This window comes from Tupaia chinensis, unplaced genomic scaffold (genome assembly GCF_000334495.1).
Source record: "Tupaia chinensis unplaced genomic scaffold, TupChi_1.0 Scaffold000402_1, whole genome shotgun sequence".
Taxonomy (NCBI): Eukaryota; Metazoa; Chordata; class Mammalia; order Scandentia; family Tupaiidae; genus Tupaia; species Tupaia belangeri.
The window spans coordinates 3,694,803-3,722,195 of NW_006159904.1; the positions used below are offsets into that span (position 1 = coordinate 3,694,803).

Below are 27,393 nucleotides of genomic sequence, written 5' to 3' on the forward strand. Positions count from 1 at the left end.
ACTATTATTTGCTTAAACAATGGTTTTTAAGCTTTGAATGCCGCCCTCTTTGCATATATTTAAGTGAAGTGGATCTTTTTATTTTTTAATTATTTATTTAATTTTATTTATTTATTCATTCATTTATTTTAAATTGACCAAAGAGAGACACAGAGAGAGAGAGAGAGATGGAAAGCGAGACAGCAAGCCAACAGGTCTGGGACTTGAACCGTAGTCGGCTATGTGGGAGTATCCAGCACCTTAACCATGACACCACCTGCTGGTACCAAAGTGGATCTTTCTTAAGCCCTTATCAGAAATAAGGAACATTTTAGAAAACATTCTATGGTATGAGATTCTTGTTTGTTTAATGCTTTTGGTCTTGGTTCATTCAAGTTTAGTTGGACAGAGTACAAGGGGCCAGAGCCTGGAATCAGATCTCCCCCTTGAAGAGGTGCTAAGAGAACATTCTGTTACAGATGCTGAGATGAACCCAGTCTATCAGACCAAACACAACATCCAAGGCAATAATAACAGGCAGCTTGTGGAAATCTCAGTGACCATTAGCAGAAGGGGACTATGAGGTTGGTGGCCAAAGGAACACACAGTTCCTCTCCGTTAGAATCAAGTAGAGATGTCCTCCTAGGAGGCCATATTCATTATGCATGATAGAGGCCCAGAGCTCCATTCTCCAGGCTGGGATTCAGAAACAGGCTCTGGTTTCTAATAATGGAAGCTGACTCAAGAAGACAAGGTCTTAATTACATGACTGGCCTGGTGAACAAGAAACAAGGTGTGAATGCAGATAGGGTTCAAAAAGGGCACTTTGATTTTAAGAACAATATCTAAGCTAAGAGAGTCAAAACTGGATTAATTTAAGAGCACTGCAAATCCCCTTAACCAAAGCATGCAGCTCCTTAAACCCCACCCTTTCCAGTGTCATTCCTTTCTAGCAAGGCTAGTATGTCTGAGAGTAAGTGTGAAGTCATGGAAGCAGTTACTGAAAGCCAAGTATGTGTTCTTGCTCTAGGCAGTGAAAAATCAAAAACCATAGACAACTGTCTCTGCCTTATGAACCTCAAAGTCTAAGAGAAGAAGCAAATAGTAAGGATTCTGTTAAATGTGACCAATGCTGCTACAGATAGTCACTGCATGCTATGAAGCACAGAGAAGGCCACCTCACCTAGATCTAGTTGAATCAGGAAAATTTTCACAACTGTATTGAACATATTTTGTTGAGTTAAATCCATGGACAGTACCATGGTTGCCTCCCCTCCATCTTTTCTTTCCTAGAGAGAAAGCATTTATTTGACTTTCTCATTATTATTAATTTTTTTTTGGAGAGGTTTTTGCTATAGGGCACATGTACTAGCCAGACAGACAGACAGAGACAGAGAGATAGAAAGCGAGAAATCACCCCCCCCCCAAGGGGGGATGGCCACGCCACAATCCCTTCTCCTCCATTCTCCTCTCGGGATCTTGGGCACACACGCACACATGCCCAGCGTGAGCTTAAGCTACTGGGTCCAAGACTCGAACTGCAATCGACTACATGGGAGTTCAGTGACATAGCCATTATGCTAACTGCTGGTCCCGACTTTCTCATTTTTAAACATTTAATAAAATCCTTCCCTATCTTTACTGAGCACTTCCAAATTCTCTTATGCATTACTGAATCAGAAAACTGGTAGTGCATGCTACCCCCAAGGCCAACTGAGCTTCTGGTCTACAAAGGCTTCAGAATGCTAGACAAAAGAAAAGGTACTTGACAATCTACCTATGGTAACTATCTATACTCACCAGATTGGTTCCTAGGCAAGTCTATTTGGGCTCAAAATCTAATATTTGTAAATTAGAAAATATTTCCTGTTGACACCATATTACATGCTTTATCAAAATAAAATGAAACAAGATAGCCAGCAGTGGCATGGTTGTTAAGACAGCTGGACTCCCACATAACTGACCACAGTTCGAGTCCTGAACCTGGCAGCTTGCTTTCTCACTTTCCCTCTCTCTCTCTGTCTTTCTCTGGTCAATTTTAAAAAATAAAATAAAATAAACGCAATGAGTAAAAATTTTTTTTAAATGAAACAAAAAACATGGTGCTTCAATGAATTAAATGAATGACCTCATTTCACCCCCATAATTGTTCTCTGAGGCTCCACAGATGAGAAAACTGAGATTTAGAAAGTTACTAATTTTGGGAACCAGCAGTTAGCATAATGGCTATGTCGCTGGACTCCCACATAGTCGACCGTGGTTCACGTCCCGGACCCGGTGGCTTAAAACTCACGCTGGGCGCATGTGCGTGCGTGCCCAAGATCCCGAGAGGAGAATGGAGGAGAAGGGATTGCGGTGTGACCATCCCCTCTGGGGGTGATTTCTCGCTTTCTGTCTCTCTGTCTCTCTCTGTCTGTCTGGCGAGCGCACGCGCCCTATAGCGAAAACCTCTCCAAAAAAAAAAAAAGAAAGAAAGGAAGTTATTAATTTTCCCAAGGTTAAATAGCTAGAAAGTGGTGGGGCTTGAATTCAGTTTCTACTGTTTGTCTCCAAGGCCTATGAAAGTTTAAAAACCTACCTCTCACCTACACTTTTATTCCTGTGAAGAGCATTTACTACCTGGAAATGTTCAAGTTCAATCTTCTTTAAGCTATGGAAATTGCCCAAAATGAAAACATTTTCTATTTTGAAAGCCATTTTATTCATACCATGTAACCAAACCTCTACTAAACTAACCTCCAACATTGAATCTAAAGTATTAGCATGGCAAAAGGAGCAACCCTTCACCACCTGGCCCTAAGTTAGCAAGCTAGCCTCCTCTCTGACTATTTTTTTCTTTTTTCTGCTTTCCCCTCTCTCCATGCTGGAGCCAGACTGTGTTTAAGTCTGAAGCTCCCTTTGTCTAAAGACCTTTCCCACTTTTTTACCTATTAAATAGATGCAATTCTTCAGGACCCAGATCACCCACTTCTACGAAGTTTTGCCAGCTCCTCCTCTCTCCCCAGCACTAACTGATCCTACTTTATGTCTGCCTCACTCTATTTTTAGAATGCCAGTATAGCCGCACTTACCACCCTATATGACTTATTTGCCAATCTCTCCCTAAAACCTTTCATTTCAAGCTGCAAGCCCATTGACCAGCAACACTGACAGCTCCTGGGAATCTTTGGCCCTACCCCAAACTTCAGCATATGAATTGACACTGTTAACAAAAATCACCATGACTCATGTGCACTTTGGGCTGTGAGAAGAACATCTCTCACAGTCTATGAATATCAGAATGAAAGAAGTAGATTCTTATTTATCCTCAAATCTTAGCCCAGGGTCCAACACCGAGTAAACACTTTGTAAATATTGGTTGAAGCAAAGTAAATTTATACTTGGGCTGGTCGCATAGCTTAGTGGTTAAGGGAACCAGATCCCATATAGTTGATTGTAGTTCGAAACCCAGTCCTAACAGCACGATAAACATGCTGGGTGCTTATGGATGCATGTCCCAAATCTCAAAAGGACAAAGAATGAAGAAGAAGAGATGATGAAGAAGCATAATCATGCTCAACTGGGGAGTGATTTCTCCCTCTTTCTCTCTCTCTTTTTTTGAAAATATTTTTTACTTTAATTTTCTTATTTTTTTACATTCACTTTATATCATTTGTTTTGTTTTGTTTTGTTTTGTTTTGTTTTGTTTTGTTTTGTGGAGAGGTTTCTGCTATAGGGCGCGTGCGCTCGCCAGACAGAGACAGACAGTGAGACAGAAAGCGAGAAATCACCCCCCCAGGGAGGATGGCCACGCCGCAATCTCTTCTCCTCCATTCTCCTCTCAGGATCTTGGACAAGCACCCACACGTGCCTGGGGTGAGTTTAAGCCACTGGGTCCAGGACTCAAACCGCGGTCGACTACATGGGAGTCCAGCAACATAGCCATTATGCCAGACTACATGGGAGTCCAGCGACATAGCCATTATGCCAACTGCTGGTCCCCATTCACTTTATATCTTAACAGCATACAAAATAAATTTTCTAGCATGAATACACTGTATATTAGTCCAGTCTTAGATTGGAACATTATCATCAACAGACAATTTTTCCATCTCTGTATCCCTTAAATTTTCTGCTGCTACTGATGTTTTTTTTTTTTTTGTTTTGTTTTTTGTCTCGATTCCCTCCCTTCCACTCTACCCCTGCCCCCTATCATTATCCCACATTGTCTCTAGTATCCACACTTGCTCTTTATGGTTTTAATCCTTCAATTGTTTTTCAGTTTCTGCCATAGATTATAGACATCTGGTATACAATAAATAGGGACATACAATGCCTCTGTTCCACAGTCTGGCATCTTTACTTAACATTTAATCTTCCATATTTGTCCACTTTCTATCAAATGTCAGAGTCTCATTTTTTATGGCTGAGTTGTACCCCATAGTGTATACGTGCCATACTTTTTCAGTCCATTCATCTGTTTGTAAACATCTGAGTTGATTCCATGTCTTAGCAACTAATGCTAATGCTTAGCAACTAATGTGAATAATGCCACAATAAACATGGATATGCAAGTGTTTTTCTGACTTAGTGTATCCCTATCCTTTGGGTAGTTAGTTACCCAAGAATGGAACTACTGGATCATATGGTAGTTCTATTTGTAGGTCTTTGAGGTCCCACTATATTGTTCTCCACAGTGGCTGTACAAATTTATATTGCCACCAACAATGTAGGAGGGTTCCCTTTCCATAGCAGCCTCACGGGCACCTAGCAGCATTTAGCAATCTTTATTTTTTTTAATCTCAATCATTCTGACAGGGGTTAGGTGGTATCTCATTGTGTTTTGATTTGTAGCTATCTAATGATAAGGGATGTGGAGCATTTTCTCATATGCTTTTTGGCTGTTTATATATCTTTCTTGGAGAGTTATCTGTTTCACTTATCTGCCCATCTTAACTGGATTCAATTTGTGTGTGTGTGTGTGTGTGTGTGTGTGTGTGTGTGTGTGTGTGTGTGTGTGTGTGGTTAAGCTGCTTGAATCTCTCTCTCTTTTTCTGTCTCTCTGTCACTTTCTGGCAAGCACATGCACCATCTGGCGATTGGGAAGGAGAGGATATATGCTTTCATTTGATTATCACACAGGAACTACTATCTCTATGTTACAGATGAGAAAACTGAGACTAGAGACTTTTTAAGAAAATTCCCAAAACTCACTCAACCAATGATTAGCATGATGATGTTCAAATCCTATTACTTCCTTTTCTGTTTTCTTTTCATTAACACTATTTCTCATGCATTATAAAAAAGAACAAATATTTCTTCAATAACTCACACAATATTTTAGCAGTAGAATATTGCCTCGGCAGGGTGAACAGCCACTTCACTTTCTTGTTCATCCACTCATTCATTCCTTTAGGCAGTAAAATCGTACTGAGCACTCATGATGGTCAGTGCATTATACTCAGCATTAAACACGTAGAGAAGCAATAACCGAATCAGTTCCTGCCCTCACGGGGAAACCCACAAATAAAGAAAAATCTTCATCCAGGGTAATACGTATCATGCTGTGTGTGCGTGTGTGCGCACACGTGTGTGTAGTCTGTGTGTGTGTACACCATGTACATGCAATAAAGGGGAAAATATGAGGAAAGACAGTTCATATAGCACATGCTGCCAAACAAAATCTGGTAAAGTAAGATAGAGAAAAAGACCCACCAGGGCACCATTCCGTTTTCAATGCATCAAAGATTTACACACTCTTCCTATTATCATTAATGGCTGTTATGAACATAATTTGTCCCCACGCAGCAAGAGGAGAATAAATTCCTCACAGAGGGGAAATAGAGGGTATTCAAAGAAAAAATACTGTATGCAGAGAGCTGATGACTGCTAGCTGATAATGAATGCAATAAGAGTAATTTTTTTAAATTCCTCATTAAATGACTCACAAAGGGCGTGGGGGCAATATTATTGGAGAAACACACACACACACACACACACACACAGCATCTCTGAATTATTCAGAAAAACAATGATAAAAATGGCTTTTTAAAATTCAGGACTAAATAAATTAAAAATTAGCTATCAAGACAAACTAAAAATAAAGAAAGGTGAGCTGAAATTTCAATAAGTTTAAATGATAAAGATTTTATAAACACAACATAAAGTATTTTTCAATACTGAAGAAGGTGAATATGGATATAACTGGATTTGATTATTGCATGCTATCTACAAGCCTTAAAATCCATCCCATTGCCCACAAATATATACATTGATTGTATGTATATCAGAAATCATAATGAAAGTTTTAAAGTATAAAAATATTTTTTAAAAAGAGATCTAATAAAAAGATTTTAAGAAAAGAAAGAAAAAAAAGTAGAAAGATGGATCAAATAAGAAAATCCCTTCCGTGATAGTCCATGCTCCTTCAAGTCACCGAATCTGCTGATGACAGAAACAAAATACAGAAGGGTATCTTGTGCAGAGGAAAAAGGCAAACATATTCCTAAGCGACTGGAATAAATGAGTCCGGTGGGTTGACAAGTGACTTACACAGTTCAGTATAGGTGTTAGATAATGAGACAAGGGACCAGAAGTATTCTTAGAGGGTGAAAGCTTACAAGTCAGCAGTACAGAGGTGTTCTTAAGAGCAGCACTGTTGCATATTTTAATGCCTTCTTGGCTTAATAAGAATAAAACAGACAGGCAAAGTGGAGGCATGGGACTTGGAACATAATTTCTACTTTCCTGGGAGCAGCATTTCTTAAGGTGATTGGGAAGTTTTTGCTCCTCATCAGATCTTTATTAAGCCATTGTCATGTCTCTGTATTTTATTATTCCTGCTAGGGTAACAGATTATATTCATGATTTCAGGTTATAAAGTATAATAGCTAACTCAGGGGATTGGAAACAAAATTAAGAATGAAGTACAGTGTATTCCTTTTCTCCTCAGAGCCTCTGCCTTTTTCTTGTAAAATAAGGGTAAGAGACACTATCCTGTAGAGCTATCATAAGAGAATGACACAGGTACAGTCCCTAAAGGCAATCAAAATCATGCACTAGGCATATAAGCCTCCTAATATCATGTCAGGCCCATGGTGAGCACTCGATAAGCATGGGCTGCTATGGCTGTTGCACTGGAAGGCTTCTTACAGTCATTAAATCCAGAAGATTTTAAGCTCTTTTCCTTTGGACACTTGTTTTATTTTGTTATGCTTTGCTTTGTGTTTTTAAGAAATATAGTACAGATTTGGCCAAATCAGCAGATCAGTTGCCAAGGTTGGGGATAAATTCTATTTAGTATATTCTGAATGTAGCACCTAACATATCATTATAAGTATAAGGTGATTAATGAGGACTGTGATTAAAAAATGGTAAAGTCTACTGCCAGGATTAAACAAGGTGATCTTTTTGGATTCCTTCCAAATAGAGGCAATAAGGGGAAAAATATTAAATATCTATCTATCTATCTATCCAGCTATCTATCTATCTATCTATATCAATTCCATCCAGACTGTCAACCATACTGGGACAGAATAACAAATACCTGTGCATTTTCATATTCCCAAAGTTCAGTAAGTGGTCCATATAGAATAAAGCTCATGAGCACTAGATAAAGGCCTTTGATCCTGCTTATAATACATCACCTGTAACCACCTTATCTAGAGGCGAGCTGTATATCGAAAAGAAATATTGTGGCACCAAATAAGAACCCATCAAAATGTACTGTGATATTACACAACTTTTGCTGCCTTTGGGAAATATACAAATCTAACCATGGTTAAGCAAATTGAGTTTGGACTTTAGGAAATAGAAAAGCTCTTGAAAGAGTTAAGTCTGTTTATTTAAGTAGTGTTTTCTGTGTAAAGGGTCAAAAATGCTACTTCCATTTTTTGCCAATGAACAATTTTCATAGGTAAATTGAAGTAGTGTATTAAGTCTAATGTAACAAACTTTAAAAATGCTAACCAAGGGGAACCAGCAGTTAGTGTAATGGCTATGTCGCTGGACTCCCACGTAGTCGACCGCAGTTCGCGTCTCGGACCCGGTGGCTTAAATCTCACGCCGGGCGCGTGTGCGTGCGTGCCCAAGATCCCGAGAGGAGAATGGAGGAGAAGGGATTGCGGCGTTACCATGCCCCCTGGGGGGTGATTTCTTGCTTTCTGTCTCTATGTCTCTCTCTGTCTGTCTGGCGAGCGCACGCGCCCTATAGCGAAAACCTCTAAAAAAAAAAAAATTGCTAACCAAGCAAGGTATTATATATCAATATCTTTATAGAGAACGTTCATCAATAATAAGTGAAATATATATAAAGAGCAATAAATTGAAGACTGTATTCTCACAGATGAACCACCCTGGAATAATACCTCTTCCACATTCCAGTGTTCTAAGAATACTCCAAAGATTTTTTTAAAAAAAAGGAAAGAAGAATACTCCAAAGATCAAAATGACCACCGTGGCTTCAAAGATACCATCTGCTTAGAATAAAAACCAAACTATCTTGAAATAAGCATGCCATCCAGTTCATCTCATATCCAAGAACAAGATAAACCAAGGAGAAAACAGAAGAGACCAATTAAATTATAATATATCCTATTAAGGAATGATAAAGTATTCTTTTTAAAAAATGTAGTTTTTATCAAAGAGTTTCATTTCTAAACACAGTATGCACAAAGAAAGCTTGTTTTTAACTCATTTTGTGTTCAAGTTTATTGCAAATTACATATGACAATATGGTTCTTAAATAGAGCAAAATGAAGCTCCAACTACAATTTTGGTGCTGTGGTTTTTATATTTGTATAGTTTTAAAATAAGATAGGATGCTGGCAATGACCATCAAACAGTAGAAAACAAGCCACTGACCAAGGAAGAAATGATCAGAGAGAGATGACTAGCAGTTTCTAGTAGAAAATAGCTAGTAGTTTTGAAGGGATTTTGGTGGGAATAGTGGGGTTAATTTTACTAGAAACTAGTAGAAAATGACTAGTAATTTCAAAACAATTTTGGTGGGATTAGCACAGGTACTTTTAAGTCTGGATTAACTGGGTTATTTCTGAATGAACATTTGACTGTCATAAAAGAATATTCTGTGTATGACAGTAGAACTGTAAATTCCTGGTCCAGTCAGTTTGAAAGTCTGAGGCTGACAAGCCCTTCTTTTGTAAATCTGAGAACTATTTGCATGAAAATTATCACTCTGAAGTGAGCAAATTCCAGTCCTGTTGCCTCACTGCTCCAGCCACCACTGGGGCTCCCAGGAAGAGAGGGTTCCAACTCACTGTTCATGGGCAACCCTGAGCCAACCAGCTCATGGTTGTCACATGGAGAATAACAACATGACCAGAAGTTCTGTGCAACTTAAAGGTCACTAAATCAATGCAAAAGCAATAAGGCCGTTTTGTTTATATTTTAATTCAATTTTTAAACTATTATACCCTAAAATATATCTGAAACACAAATTCAAACAAATACAGAAAGGATTTCCAGAAACTTGAGAAACAGCATTTTTATAGCAAGTTCGTGCCTCTCAAGTTCAAAGTGCCAAAAATATTATTTTTTCTGTTGGAAAGACTAGAAAGAAAAAGGGGGGAGAAAATCTTCAAATGGAATTCTCACCCTCTTTAAGAGTAGAAAAAAAAATTTTTTTGATAGGTTTTTGCTATAGGGTGCATGCGCTCTACGGACAGAGAGAGACAGAGGGACAGAAAGCGAGAAATCACCCCCCAGAGAGGATGGCCATGCCACAATCCCTTCTCCTCCATTCTCCTCTCAGGAACCCCAGCACGCACGCACACACATCCAGCATGAGTTTAAGGCACTGGGTCTGGGACTCAAACCACAGTGGACTACATGGGAGTCTAACGACATAGCCATTACACCAATTGCTGGTCCCAGAAATGGTTTTTAGTTGTTCAGGAGAACAATATACATATGACTTAATTTTCTAATCCTCTCTTTTTGTTAAGTTCTATCAAGTCAACTGATCTTTCTACTTGTTAAATTATAAACATGATTTTGAAATATTAATAAAACACAGGAAAACAGAAATTGGGTGCCAGCCAGTAGCATAACAATATTTTAATCATCTGTGATGCTGGACCCACATGAGAAGGTCCAAGGTTCACATACCTCAGTCTCCTGTACACACTGGGCAAGTGCATGCCCATTAACCAGGCCGTTTGAGAGTAACGGTGGATTGCAGTATGAAGAAAGTTAAGGTTATCTGTGTGTAGGTTGGGAGTTGTCTATCTCTCACAGGAGAAATAAATAGATAAACTCAAAAAAAAAAAAAAAAAAAAAGGAGGGGAGAGAAAGTAAACAAGTCTTGATTTGCAAAATATTTTATTTATTTATTGTGGCATCACTTGCCAAAGGTTATAAAGACTGATTAACTAAGAAAGGATAAAAGTTCACTTTAAAGGCCAGCAGGTGGCATAGTAGTTAAGGCACTGGATTCCCAGGGGGCCAACTGTGGTTCAAGTCCTGGACCTGGCAGCTTGAAATATACCAGACATGTGTGTGTGTGTGTGTGTGTGTGTGTGTGTGTGCTCATATGCCCAAAATCCTGAGAGGAGAATGGAAGAAAAGGGATGGCAGTATGGTTATTCCCCCAGGGGTAATTTATCGTTTTCTGTCTCTCTCTCTCTCCCTGGCAAGCACACACATGCTATAGCAAAAATATCCCCCCTCCCCCCCCAAAAATAGTTCACTTTGAAAGGTGCTGAGGGAAAATGAAAGGTGACCTCTATTTAGGGAACTTGCCCAAAACAAGGGTTTAATCATATTTCTGACACTATTTGGCTGATATTTTAGACGAGTTACTTAACTTCTCTGTGCTTTCTTTAGACTTAAAATTGTGCTTTATAATCATACTTTGTCTCCTAGAATTGTGAGATGAATGTGTCTGAGCACTTAGCATGGTGTCTTTCACGCATTAGGCACTGAAAAATATGATAAGGTGTTATTTTTTGCCAGTATCAAAATCTTTACAATTGTTAAAAAGATGTTGGCATAGATAGTGCATGCTCAGTCTTGAATATGGGTCAGGAAACTCCAAATTTCAGGCTCCAAATTAAAGAAGAATACTTTAATGACTAAATGATCAATAAAATTTTACTGGACTAATAAATATTCTTTCTTCATATTATTGAGAATGTAAGCACAGGAAAATAGAAAATGAGCACAAAATCAAGTCACTAACTTGAAATTATCAAAGAATAATTCATCTTTTAAACCAAGAGTCAACAGAAGTTTTCCACGGAAGTCCAAACTAAAATTTTAAGCTTTGTGAGTCATATAAGGTTTCCTCTTTCTCTTCTCCCTTATTCCCTTTCCATCATCCCCTTCCTCTTCCCTTCTTATCTTCCTTTTTAAAATTCTTGCTATAGTAGGTGTGTGCCTGCCAGAGACACAGAAAAAGAGAGAGAGAGGGAAAGGGAAAGTGAAAAATCACTCCCCATGGGAGATGGCCATGCAGCAATCCCTTTTCCTGCATTTTCCTCCCTAGATTTTGGGCACACATTTACACGCACCCACTGTGATTTTCAAGCCTCTGGGTCTGGGACTCAAACTGCACAACTGGCCATGTGGATTCTAGCACCTTAACCTCCACTCCACCTACTAGTCTTTCTTTTTACCCTTTGAAAATATGGAAACTATTTTTAACTCTATGGTCAGACAAAAACAGCTTCAGGCCAGATTTGGTCAAGGGCCATGGTTTTCCTGTCACTATTCTGCAACAGGGTGGACAAAGACAGAGCCTGTGACCTATTTTAATACATAAAGTTTTATTGGAACAAAACCACTCCCATTCATTTACAAATTGTCTATGGCTGCTTTCCCATTCCAAAGACAGTATTGAGTCATTTTAACAAAAATCTATGATCCACAAAGCCAAAAATATTTATCATCTTGTCCTTTACAGGAGAATGCTGCCAATCTCTGTTCTAGAGTTATGAAAATACCTTATTAATATCACTTTTATCTATATTGTTCCACTATGGGAAGAATTAGAAGAAATGGTCTAAGTTACATCATTGATAGTTATTATTTTTTGTCAATTTGAGACCTCATAAGAGCCAAAATGTAATAAATTTTGTATGTGAATCTAGCATTAGGTAGAGAAAAATAGACATCCATTTCTTTCTTTAAATGGGTGCCATGCATTTTCTTGGTTTTGTTGCAGCAGCGAATGGGAAATATTGCCTCTTACGAAATGTTGGAAGAAAACAATATAGAGTTGAAATAGCCTGTCTAAAACCCCAGAACAGGATATATGATGTAAACTTAAGCAAGAAAACACTCTGGTGTGGCATGTGAACAGTGGGTGAGCTTGCACAGTCTTTTAGAGAACACAGTTGCTCATTTTACCCAGTACAATGGCCTGCTCAGTTCTGAAAATGTTGTTTCTACCTGTAAATTTCAATTCAGTCTATAAAAAAAAAAAAAAAAACTACGTAAGTAAAGCAAAATACCATACATAACTGCATATATGAATTTAAAATCTAACTCAAATCAAATCATATCCAAAGTTGCAGTTCTCAACTAGCATTGATAGCTTTCTCTCAATTCCATAGCAGAATATTTTTACCTTACATATTAAGTTTGAAAAGTACTATGAAATTGTTTTTATATTTGTATTTCATTTTCCTTCTGCATAATGCATGAGTCAAAACTACTCCTTGCCCATCACAGATGCTCCAAGCTCTAGCTCCTTCTATTCCCATGACCCCTAATGTTCATAGTGTCTAGTTTGGGTGGAGGCCAGTGCAGCCTCTACAGGAAGATGCTTGTTTTGCTGCCCAGTAGCAGATCAGAATCTGAGCTGATCATATATATTCAGTGATCTCAGTCCTAGTGCTCAGGAATACTAAAGGATTCAACACAGAGTATCCACTGAATCCTCACTCATTCCCTACATCATTCTTCCTCCAGCCTAAACAGTTCACCATTTTTGTTGGTATTAAAAAGCATTTTTCACACTTGGGGTTTTGTTTTTTGGTTTTTGGTTTTTGTTTTTTTGGAGAGGTTTTTGCTATAGGGCGCGTGCATTCGCCAGACAGACAGAGAGAAACAGATAGCGAGAAATCACCCCCAGGGGGGATGGCCATGTCGCAATCCCTTCTCCTCCATTCTCCTCTTGAGATCTTGGGGACGCAGACACACGTGCCCAGCGTGAGTTTTAAGCCACTGGGTCCGGGACGCAAACCACGGTCGACTACTTGGGAGTCCAGCGACATAGCCATTACGCTAACTGCTGGTCCCATACTGGTTTTCATACTAATTAAAAATCAATAACCTTCAGCAATGTGGGAACATAAATTAGTACAGCCACTGTGTAGAACAATATGGAGGTTTCCGAAGATCTACAATGATAACTACCATATGATCAAAATATTCCACTCCTGGTTTTCTACCCAAAGGATAGGAAAATACTCAGAAAAGTGTTTGCCCATCCATGTTTATTTCAGCATTATTTACAATTGCTAAGACAGGGAATCAACCCAAATGTCCATGAATAGAAGGAATGGATTGAAAAAGTGGCACATATATACTATGGACTATTACTCAGCCATAAAAAAACAAGATCCTAGCAGTTGAAGAAAGTGGACGACTATGGGAGATTTACTGCTGAGCGAAGCAAGCCCAACTATGAAAGAGAGACATTATATGTCCCCACTTAATATATACTGAATGTCTGCACACTATATTAGAAACTGAAAGACTGAAGCAAACAGACGCATAGAGAATGACTGTGGATACCAGAGACAGTGTGGGAGGAGGGTGGAAAGTGAGGGAAGATGAGACGAAGGGAACCAAGGAGAAAAATAGGCAAGACTTTTAAGTGACATGAAAAGTAGACTACTGATGATAATATATATGATAATGTCTTTGACTGGACTGATGTGCAGTATACTTATGCTGGAAAAATTCATTTTACAAGCTGTTGTGACATACTGTGCCTGAATGTATAGAACTAATAAAACTGTAAAAATAAAAAAAAAAGAAGCACATTATCTAATAAAAGCTTAGTTTGTCCAAAAAATAATAAAACAAATTCCATGGAATAGAACGTGATTACATTCCATTTCTATGTCACAGAAAATATCATATTTTTTTCTAAAGTGTTTTAAACTATGTACTAATGTACTAGTCTGTCTTTTACTACTGATCTTTAAAATTACCAATAAATATCTTCTGAACAGATATAAAAAAGAAGAAGATAACAACAGAGATCATACCTACTTGCTCACCAATGTATCTTTAGCCCTTTGCTTAGTACCTGACACCTTCTCCATTTTCCTCTCGTGATTTTGGGCACATGCACATGTGCCCTGCATGAGTTTTAAGTCACCGGATCCAGGACTTGAATCGTGGTCAGCTATGTGGGAGTCCAGCAAGGTAATCATTATGCCATCTGCTGATCCCTATAACAATAATTTTACCATGGATTAAATTAGAACCACTGAAAACTTTTTGCCCAGACTTCACTCTCCTGTCCCCCAGATCAAGTCAGGACAAGCCAATCACCAGCCATCTATATCTGAGTTCTAAGTGCCCTTTTAAGGATTAGGACCACTAAAGACCTTCTACCCAGACTTCACCCTCCTGCCCCCAAGATGGAGCCAGGTGAGAGTATCCTATTTATTCTCTCTATCTCTTTCCATCTATCTCTCGATTTACTTATTTTTTAATTTTTAGAGTTCTTAGCTCTCTGTCACTCTATTGTCTTGCTAATTCTTACCTTTTTTCCCTTTGTTTTTTTTTTTCTTTTCCTTTTTTTATCCTTCTCATTTTTCTCCTCAGCATCCACACATTTAGTTTCTAGATAGTTCTAGTTGCACAGTAGCTAAATATCTGAATACCTTCAGGGTCAGATTAATACTCAATTTCCATTGAATCTGTTGCACAATGGGAGAAAAACGATACTGCTTAGAGATTGCAGGTCACCTCCTCCAGCATGACTCTGAATGCTCAGATTTAACTCCAAAGTCTAGGAAAAAAGGTGCAATCAATCAGATAACCAGAAACCACCACAGATACACAAAAATTATGAGAAACCAAGAAAATATCTCTCTCCTAAGGAAAAAGATTAACTCCTCATCCTCCACAGGCAATACAAGGGAACTCATGGGAATGTCAGATAAAGAATTTTAAGCATTCATAGTGATGAAGCTAACAGAAATGTAAGAGAAGAGAGACAACAAACTCTAGAAGATGCAGGAAAAGAGAGACAATGAGTTCCAGGAGGCGAGGAAGTTCTTGAACGATTTGAAAGAGGAAATACACATCATAAAAAAAGAATCAAACAAAATTGTTAGAGATGAAGGCTGTACTACAGGAAATCGAAACCTCCCTTAAAAGTATTAAAAGCAGATTAGATCATGCAGAAGATCAAATCTCAGATGTAGAAGATAGAACCTCTGACCTAGAAAAATTCACCAAAAAGACTGAGAAAATGGCCCCCCAAAATTATAATAACATACAAGTAATACTAGATACCATTAAATGCCCAAAGAGCCAGATTATTGGTATCCCAGAAGGTGAAGAAACTAATAAGGGCATTGATAATCTATTCCATGAAATTCTGGAAGAAAACTTTTTAAACCTAGAGAGGTATTCAAATATCTAGATCCAAGAAATACAAAGGACCCCACAAAGAATCAACCAAAGAAGACCTCCAAGGCACATCATAGCCAGATTGACCAAAACCACAGACAGAAACAAGATACTAAAATTGGCAAGAGAGAAACGTCAAGTTACTTTCAAAAGGTATCCCATCAGGATAACATTGGACCTCTCATCGGAAACAATGCAAGCAAGGAAAGAATGGAGAAATAGATACAAAGTGCTAAGTGAAAAATGACTTCAATCAAGAATACTATACCTACCAAGATTATCCTTCATATGGGAAAAAAAAAGTCAAAAACATTATCCGATAAACAAAACCTGAAAGAATATACCAACACTAGGTCAGCTCTCCAAAAAGTGCTGGAGGGTGTGCTATACCAGGGAAACTAAAATGGGACACATCGAAATAAGTGTACAAGAAACAACCAAGAAAATGGCCAACCTCATGGTCGGGACAAGTCCAAAGTTGAATGTTAACTTCCAAAGTTTAAATGGAAAGATCAGACCCCAGTAACACTACAAATTAAATAGAAGAGAGATTAATTACATGAGACTGAACTGATGAAATAGAATTTTATGACTGATTTTCTTCCATGCTTTGTTTTCCATATTTAAAGATTTTCTTCTCTTGAATTGTTGATAGTTTCACCCGCCTACTATTTGAACTAAATCTTAACCTTTTTTCTGACTTTAAGTCTTGAAATGTTTTGAGTTTGGTTTATTAAAACTAAAACTGTTTCTCTTGAAATTAAAAAAATGTGTTTAAAAAATACCTATTTAATGACAGCAGTAAGCTGTATAGACCCAGGTAGGTGCTACTTTATAGTATGTTCACTTTACTCACTGAGGCTTAGGCCTAAAGTCAGTCATGTGTTCATAGATAAGTATATAGCAGCTGTGTCTGCTATTGAAAGTTTTTAGATTAATTAAGATCTTTAATGAATTAATAAAATGTGGGGAGGAGAGGCATGGAAAACAACTGTAGATACCAGAGACAATGTGGAAGGAGGGCGGGAAATGGTAGAGGGTGGGGAGGGAGAGGTAGGGAGGAAAAACAAAAAAGCAAAATATATGCAAAACAAGAAATGGAAAATTATTTGTTGACTATAACATGTATGGTAATATCCTTGATTAAGCCAATATACAGTGTATTCTGGATGGAAAATCTCATTTTGTGTACTGTATTGATATATAGCGAATGAATATAAGTACATAAAACTGCCCCTAAAAAATAATAATTTGACCATGCTTAAACATTTTGTGCAATCCCATCAAATTAAGTTAAATTCCAAATTCCTCAAAACAGCTTTGAGGACGGGTCTATCAGGGTAAGCACATATGGTTAAATAGTAGAAAGAGAGGTTTGAAATAAAGACCCACTGACTCCAAAGCCCTCCTAAAATATGATTCCATGCTGCACAGACGGTGTTTGCCAACTCTCGGTAACAAACAGGAAGCCACACTGCTATGGGATCTATCAGTAATAAACAGGAGCAAATCCTTCTTTGTCTTGCCTATTCCATTTCCATGTATATTCTTGGCAGGCTTTGGTGACTCGATGCAAAGGAAGCTTGTACTTCTTTCGATGAATTATTTTACACTCCAAATCACAAACTCACAAAGTCCAGATAATTGAAATCTTACCTTATCCCTGAGAAGATTTATGTTATTTTAAAATATTCAGCAGAATTCATGAAAAAATGGAAAGAAAAAGTGGAAATGTGTATGAAGAAATCATAATAAAAGGGCCATATAATCAGCATTTGTGGCAATGATGATTTAATCATAACTGAAGCTCTAGCAGATACAGGATAGTTTTATCTATAGTATCAACTATCAGTCTGATAGCAACAGTGTGTATATACATATATGTGTATTTGTGAGTATTTAAGGCAAGAGTCTAAGTGAGGTTATCTTTTCAATTAGCAATAATCGTGCCTCGGATAAACCTCATTGGCTACAATACTGCCACTGCACAAAGCTAGTGAGGTTATCTTTTAAAGTAAAGAAAATCTTATAATTTCTCTTACCCATGGCAATGGTCTGATGACCTTATGAAATCAGATTCAGTAACCAAGAATTCTTAAATTCCCATTAGTATAGTCATATAATTACTCAATCAAAAGCATAAACAATGAAAAAATGAACTATTTCATGCAGTCTAAATTTCAGACAAGTTTACCCTTTTCAGAAAATCTCAAAAGATACCTTACATCAAAAATAAGTCCAGGGAACCAGCAGTTAGCGTAATGGCTTTGTCACTGGATTCCCACGTAGTCAGCCGTGGTTCACATCCTGAACCCGGTGGCTTAGAACTCACGCCGGACGCGTGTGCGTGCATGCCCAAGATCCCAAGAGGAGAATGGAGGAGAAGGGATTGCAGCATGACCATCCCCCCTGGGGGGTGATTTCTCGCTTTCTGTCTCTATGTCTCTCTCTGTCTGTCTGGCGAGTGCACGCACCCTATAGCGAAAAAAAGCTCTCTCAAAAAAATAATAATAAGTCCAAAGAATTATTTCTATCATTGTTGGTGGCCACAAATGTGAAAGTGTTTAAATGTAACAATTAAATCAGGGGGAAAAGACATGAACTAGATAAAGACATTATATCACAGGGCAAGGAATGCCTAAAATTGCAGTTGTGTTCTACATAAATAATAATCAGCAAAACAGTAAGATTTCATAGAAATACTTGAAACTCATCTAAACATGAATACAATCAAATATGAAATGAATTATTTAAGACAGAACAGTCTAAAGAGATACTCATCTGAGGCTGAGTTGTAATCGTGTGCTTTCTAACTTTGTGTGAGTGTATTTGTGCATCATAGTTCTCCTGGGAACCTGAGAAAGTCTCAGACTTCTTTCCAGAAATATAGTTACAAACACAAATGCAGGACTCAGCATAGATCTTCTGTGAAATTAGCTCTAATTTAGAGGTTTAACTCTTCTTCGCAGTAATGTACAGTATGTACAGCTCATATTGCTCAAAAACCTCTCTTTAAGAGAAAGCTTTATCCCTAATTTCTGTGGGTGAAAAGGAAAACACACACAGTTCAATTTTCTGTACAAAGTAAGCTTGCCCACTTATCGTCCTTCTGTTCTGGTCTAAAATGTTTTGGCTGTCCTTTCCCTCCTCCACTCTTTTCCTGTCTGTCCTATTCTCTTTTTACTTTGATCACCTTATGCTTTCAGCCTCATCTGTTGCACCAATAGCCAAATATAACCTTATGAACTTGTATCAAACCATCAAAAACTGGTGGAAAAAGGCTGTCTTCTTCCCCAAGTAGCAGGATTTGTGGGAGACTTCAGTCAGTGATCATTAGTTTCTCCCTCCCCAGACCAGCCACAGTCACATGGTCTTGAGCAACCAGGTCACAAGGCTACGGGCAAAGGGATCAGAATTCACGGGAAAGTAATGAATAATGTTATTGAGGTTAAAGGTGAGATACACAATCTAATGTCTAACAACAGCAAATTTCCCCGTTTATGTTCACATAAAGAAGAAGAAGAAAAAAAAAAAAAAAAAAAAAAAAAAACAAGGAAAAAACTCACTCATTCCCTACATCATTCTTCCTCCAGCCTAAACAGTTCACCATTTTTGTTGGTATTAAAAAGCATTTTTCACACTTGGGGTTTTGTTTTTTGGTTTTTGGTTTTTGTTTTTTTGGAGAGGTTTTTGCTATAGGGCGCGTGCATTCGCCAGACAGACAGAGAGAAACAGATAGCGAGAAATCACCCCCAGGGGGGATGGCCATGTCGCAATCCCTTCTCCTCCATTCTCCTCTTGAGATCTTGGGGACGCAGACACACGTGCCCAGCGTGAGTTTTAAGCCACTGGGTCCGGGACGCAAACCACGGTCGACTACTTGGGAGTCCAGCGACATAGCCATTACGCTAACTGCTGGTCCCATACTGGTTTTCATACTAATTAAAAATCAATAACCTTCAGCAATGTGGGAACATAAATTAGTACAGCCACTGTGTAGAACAATATGGAGGTTTCCGAAGATCTACAATGATAACTACCATATGATCAAAATATTCCACTCCTGGTTTTCTACCCAAAGGATAGGAAAATACTCAGAAAAGTGTTTGCCCATCCATGTTTATTTCAGCATTATTTACAATTGCTAAGACAGGGAATCAACCCAAATGTCCATGAATAGAAGGAATGGATTGAAAAAGTGGCACATATATACTATGGACTATTACTCAGCCATAAAAAAACAAGATCCTAGCAGTTGAAGAAAGTGGACGACTATGGGAGATTTACTGCTGAGCGAAGCAAGCCCAACTATGAAAGAGAGACATTATATGTCCCCACTTAATATATACTGAATGTCTGCACACTATATTAGAAACTGAAAGACTGAAGCAAACAGACGCATAGAGAATGACTGTGGATACCAGAGACAGTGTGGGAGGAGGGTGGAAAGTGAGGGAAGATGAGACGAAGGGAACCAAGGAGAAAAATAGGCAAGACTTTTAAGTGACATGAAAAGTAGACTACTGATGATAATATATATGATAATGTCTTTGACTGGACTGATGTGCAGTATACTTATGCTGGAAAAATTCATTTTACAAGCTGTTGTGACATACTGTGCCTGAATGTATAGAACTAATAAAACTGTAAAAATAAAAAAAAAAGAAGCACATTATCTAATAAAAGCTTAGTTTGTCCAAAAAATAATAAAACAAATTCCATGGAATAGAACGTGATTACATTCCATTTCTATGTCACAGAAAATATCATATTTTTTTCTAAAGTGTTTTAAACTATGTACTAATGTACTAGTCTGTCTTTTACTACTGATCTTTAAAATTACCAATAAATATCTTCTGAACAGATATAAAAAAGAAGAAGATAACAACAGAGATCATACCTACTTGCTCACCAATGTATCTTTAGCCCTTTGCTTAGTACCTGACACCTTCTCCATTTTCCTCTCGTGATTTTGGGCACATGCACATGTGCCCTGCATGAGTTTTAAGTCACCGGATCCAGGACTTGAATCGTGGTCAGCTATGTGGGAGTCCAGCAAGGTAATCATTATGCCATCTGCTGATCCCTATAACAATAATTTTACCATGGATTAAATTAGAACCACTGAAAACTTTTTGCCCAGACTTCACTCTCCTGTCCCCCAGATCAAGTCAGGACAAGCCAATCACCAGCCATCTATATCTGAGTTCTAAGTGCCCTTTTAAGGATTAGGACCACTAAAGACCTTCTACCCAGACTTCACCCTCCTGCCCCCAAGATGGAGCCAGGTGAGAGTATCCTATTTATTCTCTCTATCTCTTTCCATCTATCTCTCGATTTACTTATTTTTTAATTTTTAGAGTTCTTAGCTCTCTGTCACTCTATTGTCTTGCTAATTCTTACCTTTTTTCCCTTTGTTTTTTTTTTTCTTTTCCTTTTTTTATCCTTCTCATTTTTCTCCTCAGCATCCACACATTTAGTTTCTAGATAGTTCTAGTTGCACAGTAGCTAAATATCTGAATACCTTCAGGGTCAGATTAATACTCAATTTCCATTGAATCTGTTGCACAATGGGAGAAAAACGATACTGCTTAGAGATTGCAGGTCACCTCCTCCAGCATGACTCTGAATGCTCAGATTTAACTCCAAAGTCTAGGAAAAAAGGTGCAATCAATCAGATAACCAGAAACCACCACAGATACACAAAAATTATGAGAAACCAAGAAAATATCTCTCTCCTAAGGAAAAAGATTAACTCCTCATCCTCCACAGGCAATACAAGGGAACTCATGGGAATGTCAGATAAAGAATTTTAAGCATTCATAGTGATGAAGCTAACAGAAATGTAAGAGAAGAGAGACAACAAACTCTAGAAGATGCAGGAAAAGAGAGACAATGAGTTCCAGGAGGCGAGGAAGTTCTTGAACGATTTGAAAGAGGAAATACACATCATAAAAAAAGAATCAAACAAAATTGTTAGAGATGAAGGCTGTACTACAGGAAATCGAAACCTCCCTTAAAAGTATTAAAAGCAGATTAGATCATGCAGAAGATCAAATCTCAGATGTAGAAGATAGAACCTCTGACCTAGAAAAATTCACCAAAAAGACTGAGAAAATGGCCCCCCAAAATTATAATAACATACAAGTAATACTAGATACCATTAAATGCCCAAAGAGCCAGATTATTGGTATCCCAGAAGGTGAAGAAACTAATAAGGGCATTGATAATCTATTCCATGAAATTCTGGAAGAAAACTTTTTAAACCTAGAGAGGTATTCAAATATCTAGATCCAAGAAATACAAAGGACCCCACAAAGAATCAACCAAAGAAGACCTCCAAGGCACATCATAGCCAGATTGACCAAAACCACAGACAGAAACAAGATACTAAAATTGGCAAGAGAGAAACGTCAAGTTACTTTCAAAAGGTATCCCATCAGGATAACATTGGACCTCTCATCGGAAACAATGCAAGCAAGGAAAGAATGGAGAAATAGATACAAAGTGCTAAGTGAAAAATGACTTCAATCAAGAATACTATACCTACCAAGATTATCCTTCATATGGGAAAAAAAAAGTCAAAAACATTATCCGATAAACAAAACCTGAAAGAATATACCAACACTAGGTCAGCTCTCCAAAAAGTGCTGGAGGGTGTGCTATACCAGGGAAACTAAAATGGGACACATCGAAATAAGTGTACAAGAAACAACCAAGAAAATGGCCAACCTCATGGTCGGGACAAGTCCAAAGTTGAATGTTAACTTCCAAAGTTTAAATGGAAAGATCAGACCCCAGTAACACTACAAATTAAATAGAAGAGAGATTAATTACATGAGACTGAACTGATGAAATAGAATTTTATGACTGATTTTCTTCCATGCTTTGTTTTCCATATTTAAAGATTTTCTTCTCTTGAATTGTTGATAGTTTCACCCGCCTACTATTTGAACTAAATCTTAACCTTTTTTCTGACTTTAAGTCTTGAAATGTTTTGAGTTTGGTTTATTAAAACTAAAACTGTTTCTCTTGAAATTAAAAAAATGTGTTTAAAAAATACCTATTTAATGACAGCAGTAAGCTGTATAGACCCAGGTAGGTGCTACTTTATAGTATGTTCACTTTACTCACTGAGGCTTAGGCCTAAAGTCAGTCATGTGTTCATAGATAAGTATATAGCAGCTGTGTCTGCTATTGAAAGTTTTTAGATTAATTAAGATCTTTAATGAATTAATAAAATGTGGGGAGGAGAGGCATGGAAAACAACTGTAGATACCAGAGACAATGTGGAAGGAGGGCGGGAAATGGTAGAGGGTGGGGAGGGAGAGGTAGGGAGGAAAAACAAAAAAGCAAAATATATGCAAAACAAGAAATGGAAAATTATTTGTTGACTATAACATGTATGGTAATATCCTTGATTAAGCCAATATACAGTGTATTCTGGATGGAAAATCTCATTTTGTGTACTGTATTGATATATAGCGAATGAATATAAGTACATAAAACTGCCCCTAAAAAATAATAATTTGACCATGCTTAAACATTTTGTGCAATCCCATCAAATTAAGTTAAATTCCAAATTCCTCAAAACAGCTTTGAGGACGGGTCTATCAGGGTAAGCACATATGGTTAAATAGTAGAAAGAGAGGTTTGAAATAAAGACCCACTGACTCCAAAGCCCTCCTAAAATATGATTCCATGCTGCACAGACGGTGTTTGCCAACTCTCGGTAACAAACAGGAAGCCACACTGCTATGGGATCTATCAGTAATAAACAGGAGCAAATCCTTCTTTGTCTTGCCTATTCCATTTCCATGTATATTCTTGGCAGGCTTTGGTGACTCGATGCAAAGGAAGCTTGTACTTCTTTCGATGAATTATTTTACACTCCAAATCACAAACTCACAAAGTCCAGATAATTGAAATCTTACCTTATCCCTGAGAAGATTTATGTTATTTTAAAATATTCAGCAGAATTCATGAAAAAATGGAAAGAAAAAGTGGAAATGTGTATGAAGAAATCATAATAAAAGGGCCATATAATCAGCATTTGTGGCAATGATGATTTAATCATAACTGAAGCTCTAGCAGATACAGGATAGTTTTATCTATAGTATCAACTATCAGTCTGATAGCAACAGTGTGTATATACATATATGTGTATTTGTGAGTATTTAAGGCAAGAGTCTAAGTGAGGTTATCTTTTCAATTAGCAATAATCGTGCCTCGGATAAACCTCATTGGCTACAATACTGCCACTGCACAAAGCTAGTGAGGTTATCTTTTAAAGTAAAGAAAATCTTATAATTTCTCTTACCCATGGCAATGGTCTGATGACCTTATGAAATCAGATTCAGTAACCAAGAATTCTTAAATTCCCATTAGTATAGTCATATAATTACTCAATCAAAAGCATAAACAATGAAAAAATGAACTATTTCATGCAGTCTAAATTTCAGACAAGTTTACCCTTTTCAGAAAATCTCAAAAGATACCTTACATCAAAAATAAGTCCAGGGAACCAGCAGTTAGCGTAATGGCTTTGTCACTGGATTCCCACGTAGTCAGCCGTGGTTCACATCCTGAACCCGGTGGCTTAGAACTCACGCCGGACGCGTGTGCGTGCATGCCCAAGATCCCAAGAGGAGAATGGAGGAGAAGGGATTGCAGCATGACCATCCCCCCTGGGGGGTGATTTCTCGCTTTCTGTCTCTATGTCTCTCTCTGTCTGTCTGGCGAGTGCACGCACCCTATAGCGAAAAAAAGCTCTCTCAAAAAAATAATAATAAGTCCAAAGAATTATTTCTATCATTGTTGGTGGCCACAAATGTGAAAGTGTTTAAATGTAACAATTAAATCAGGGGGAAAAGACATGAACTAGATAAAGACATTATATCACAGGGCAAGGAATGCCTAAAATTGCAGTTGTGTTCTACATAAATAATAATCAGCAAAACAGTAAGATTTCATAGAAATACTTGAAACTCATCTAAACATGAATACAATCAAATATGAAATGAATTATTTAAGACAGAACAGTCTAAAGAGATACTCATCTGAGGCTGAGTTGTAATCGTGTGCTTTCTAACTTTGTGTGAGTGTATTTGTGCATCATAGTTCTCCTGGGAACCTGAGAAAGTCTCAGACTTCTTTCCAGAAATATAGTTACAAACACAAATGCAGGACTCAGCATAGATCTTCTGTGAAATTAGCTCTAATTTAGAGGTTTAACTCTTCTTCGCAGTAATGTACAGTATGTACAGCTCATATTGCTCAAAAACCTCTCTTTAAGAGAAAGCTTTATCCCTAATTTCTGTGGGTGAAAAGGAAAACACACACAGTTCAATTTTCTGTACAAAGTAAGCTTGCCCACTTATCGTCCTTCTGTTCTGGTCTAAAATGTTTTGGCTGTCCTTTCCCTCCTCCACTCTTTTCCTGTCTGTCCTATTCTCTTTTTACTTTGATCACCTTATGCTTTCAGCCTCATCTGTTGCACCAATAGCCAAATATAACCTTATGAACTTGTATCAAACCATCAAAAACTGGTGGAAAAAGGCTGTCTTCTTCCCCAAGTAGCAGGATTTGTGGGAGACTTCAGTCAGTGATCATTAGTTTCTCCCTCCCCAGACCAGCCACAGTCACATGGTCTTGAGCAACCAGGTCACAAGGCTACGGGCAAAGGGATCAGAATTCACGGGAAAGTAATGAATAATGTTATTGAGGTTAAAGGTGAGATACACAATCTAATGTCTAACAACAGCAAATTTCCCCGTTTATGTTCACATAAAGAAGAAGAAGAAAAAAAAAAAAAAAAAAAAAAAAAGACCAGGACAGAATCTAAATGCATTGCATACTGTTTTTGTAACCTAATCAAAAAAATCTAACTTCTTCTGTTTTTTAAATACAAGATTCTAAAAATATTTTCTAAAGTTTATTTCTTTCATGTGAGAGAGAGAGGAAACACATGACAAGAAAGAGAGAGAGAGACAGGTGCCCTTCGCAGTGTCTCATCATGCCATGATCCCCTTGCCCCAGCTCTCCCTCTTGTCAGGATCTCAGGCACAATGAGGCCTAGTGTGTTTCAGATTGACCTGGGACCCAAACCTATGGTAAGTTATGTGACACTGGCGCTGCAGATCAGTACATTACTGCCTACACCAAGGCTGGGCCCATAGATCTAAACACAATATTTTGATGCAAAACAAATTTGATAGAGATTTTCTTCTATGTGTGACAATGGAGACCAGATTTTTGTTTAAGTACTTCTATTTCTATTAAGAAACAAAACAAAACAAGACAAAAAAAGATCTAAAATAAATTCCTAGATTTTACTATTTAAATGTGAGTATATATTAATATATCTTAGCTTTTAAAAGGAAAATATCTGTTTTATATATTTATTTTAAAAAGAAATTCTCACCTGGGTTTATTCTGGAGCTAGAGAATACTTGAAGGAATTAATGAAAATATAGACTAAGAATAATTTTAAGGGATTAATAATTATCATATAGATTATTTGCATCTACGGAAAAGCAACCATGGTAGTGGACAGAAAATTTCTGAGCTTGAAAGTTAGGATTTTTTTTTAAGTCCTTTAAAAATATAACATAACTATTACAAACTTCTTTTTTTTATTAGATTTTTGGCATAGGGTGCCTACACTCATCCAGAAAGTGACAAAGTCAGACAGTGAGAGGAAAAATGAGAAATCACCCATTGGCAGGGAATGACCACATTGCAATCCCTGTTCTTCCATTCTCTTCTTAGGATTTTTGGGCATACATGCACATGCACCCAGCACGATTTTCAAGCTGACAGGTCTGGAACTCGAACCACAGTTGGCACATGGGAGTCCAGCGCCTTAACCACCATGTCACCTGCTGGCCCCTACAAAATACTTTTTATTTAAATGCATAAGTTTTACATGACAGCATATCTTTATTCTACTTTGTACCACAAAAAAGACATTGAAAATAATCTTGCATCTAGTAAAGCCTTTCTAATATTAATATTTATGAGTAGGCTAATAATCATTTTATAACTTTATAGAAGTTACTTATAAAATATTTTTAAAAAGAGGTTTAAAATATTTTCCCTCTATTTCCTACTTTTCAAGTAATAGTTTCCCGAGCCTAGTTCAAGACCTACAAATGTGTCCATAGTGCCTTCTCTGATCACTCCAGAGCGAAGTGAAGTGTCTTTTGAGAGAAGATGCACAGCTTTGCTACAATTCAACTGTGTCTGAGGGTGAGAAGAAATATTTAGACCTACCTGATGTGTGTTTGAATTATAGCTCAGCTCCTAGTTTGCTGTATACTCCTCACAACTCTACACCTCAGCTTTCTCATCTGTAAAGTAGGGCCAGCATTACCTTATAATGATAGAATAAAAATTGCTAATGAACATGTCCTGCCTGTGGTGGGTATACAGCATATCACATTTCATATTATTCAGATGATTCATTAATTTTTATGTGCTTATTAATCTTGCTCTCTCCACTACACCATGGAGCAATGTCTAGTATCAATAGTTAGTTGGGGGGGGGGATAACCAGCAGTTAGCGTAATGGCTATGTTGCTGAACTCCCACGTAGTTGACCGCGGTTCACATCCTGGACCCGGTGACTTAAAACTCACGCCGGGCGCATGTGTGTGCGTGCCCAAGATCCTGAGAGGAGAATGGAGGAGAAGGCATTGCGGTGTGACCATTCCCTCTGGGGGGTGATTTCTCGCTTTCTGTTTCTATGTCTCTCTCTGTCTGTCTGGTGAGCGCACGCGCCCTATAGCGAAAAAACCTCTCCAAAAAAAAAAAAAA

General features: G+C 37.7%; 1 protein-coding gene and 2 pseudogenes across 1 annotated transcript in view; all 3 read right to left on the reverse strand.

Moving 5' to 3' along the window:
- Positions 1-27,393, reverse strand: part of LHFPL6 (LHFPL tetraspan subfamily member 6) — a 300,253-nt gene that overhangs the window by 246,856 nt on the left and 26,004 nt on the right. The gene's annotated exons all lie outside the window — the stretch shown is intronic.
- On the reverse strand, positions 17,452-17,571 carry LOC114008840 (uncharacterized; annotated as a pseudogene).
- On the reverse strand, positions 23,730-23,849 carry LOC114008841 (uncharacterized; annotated as a pseudogene).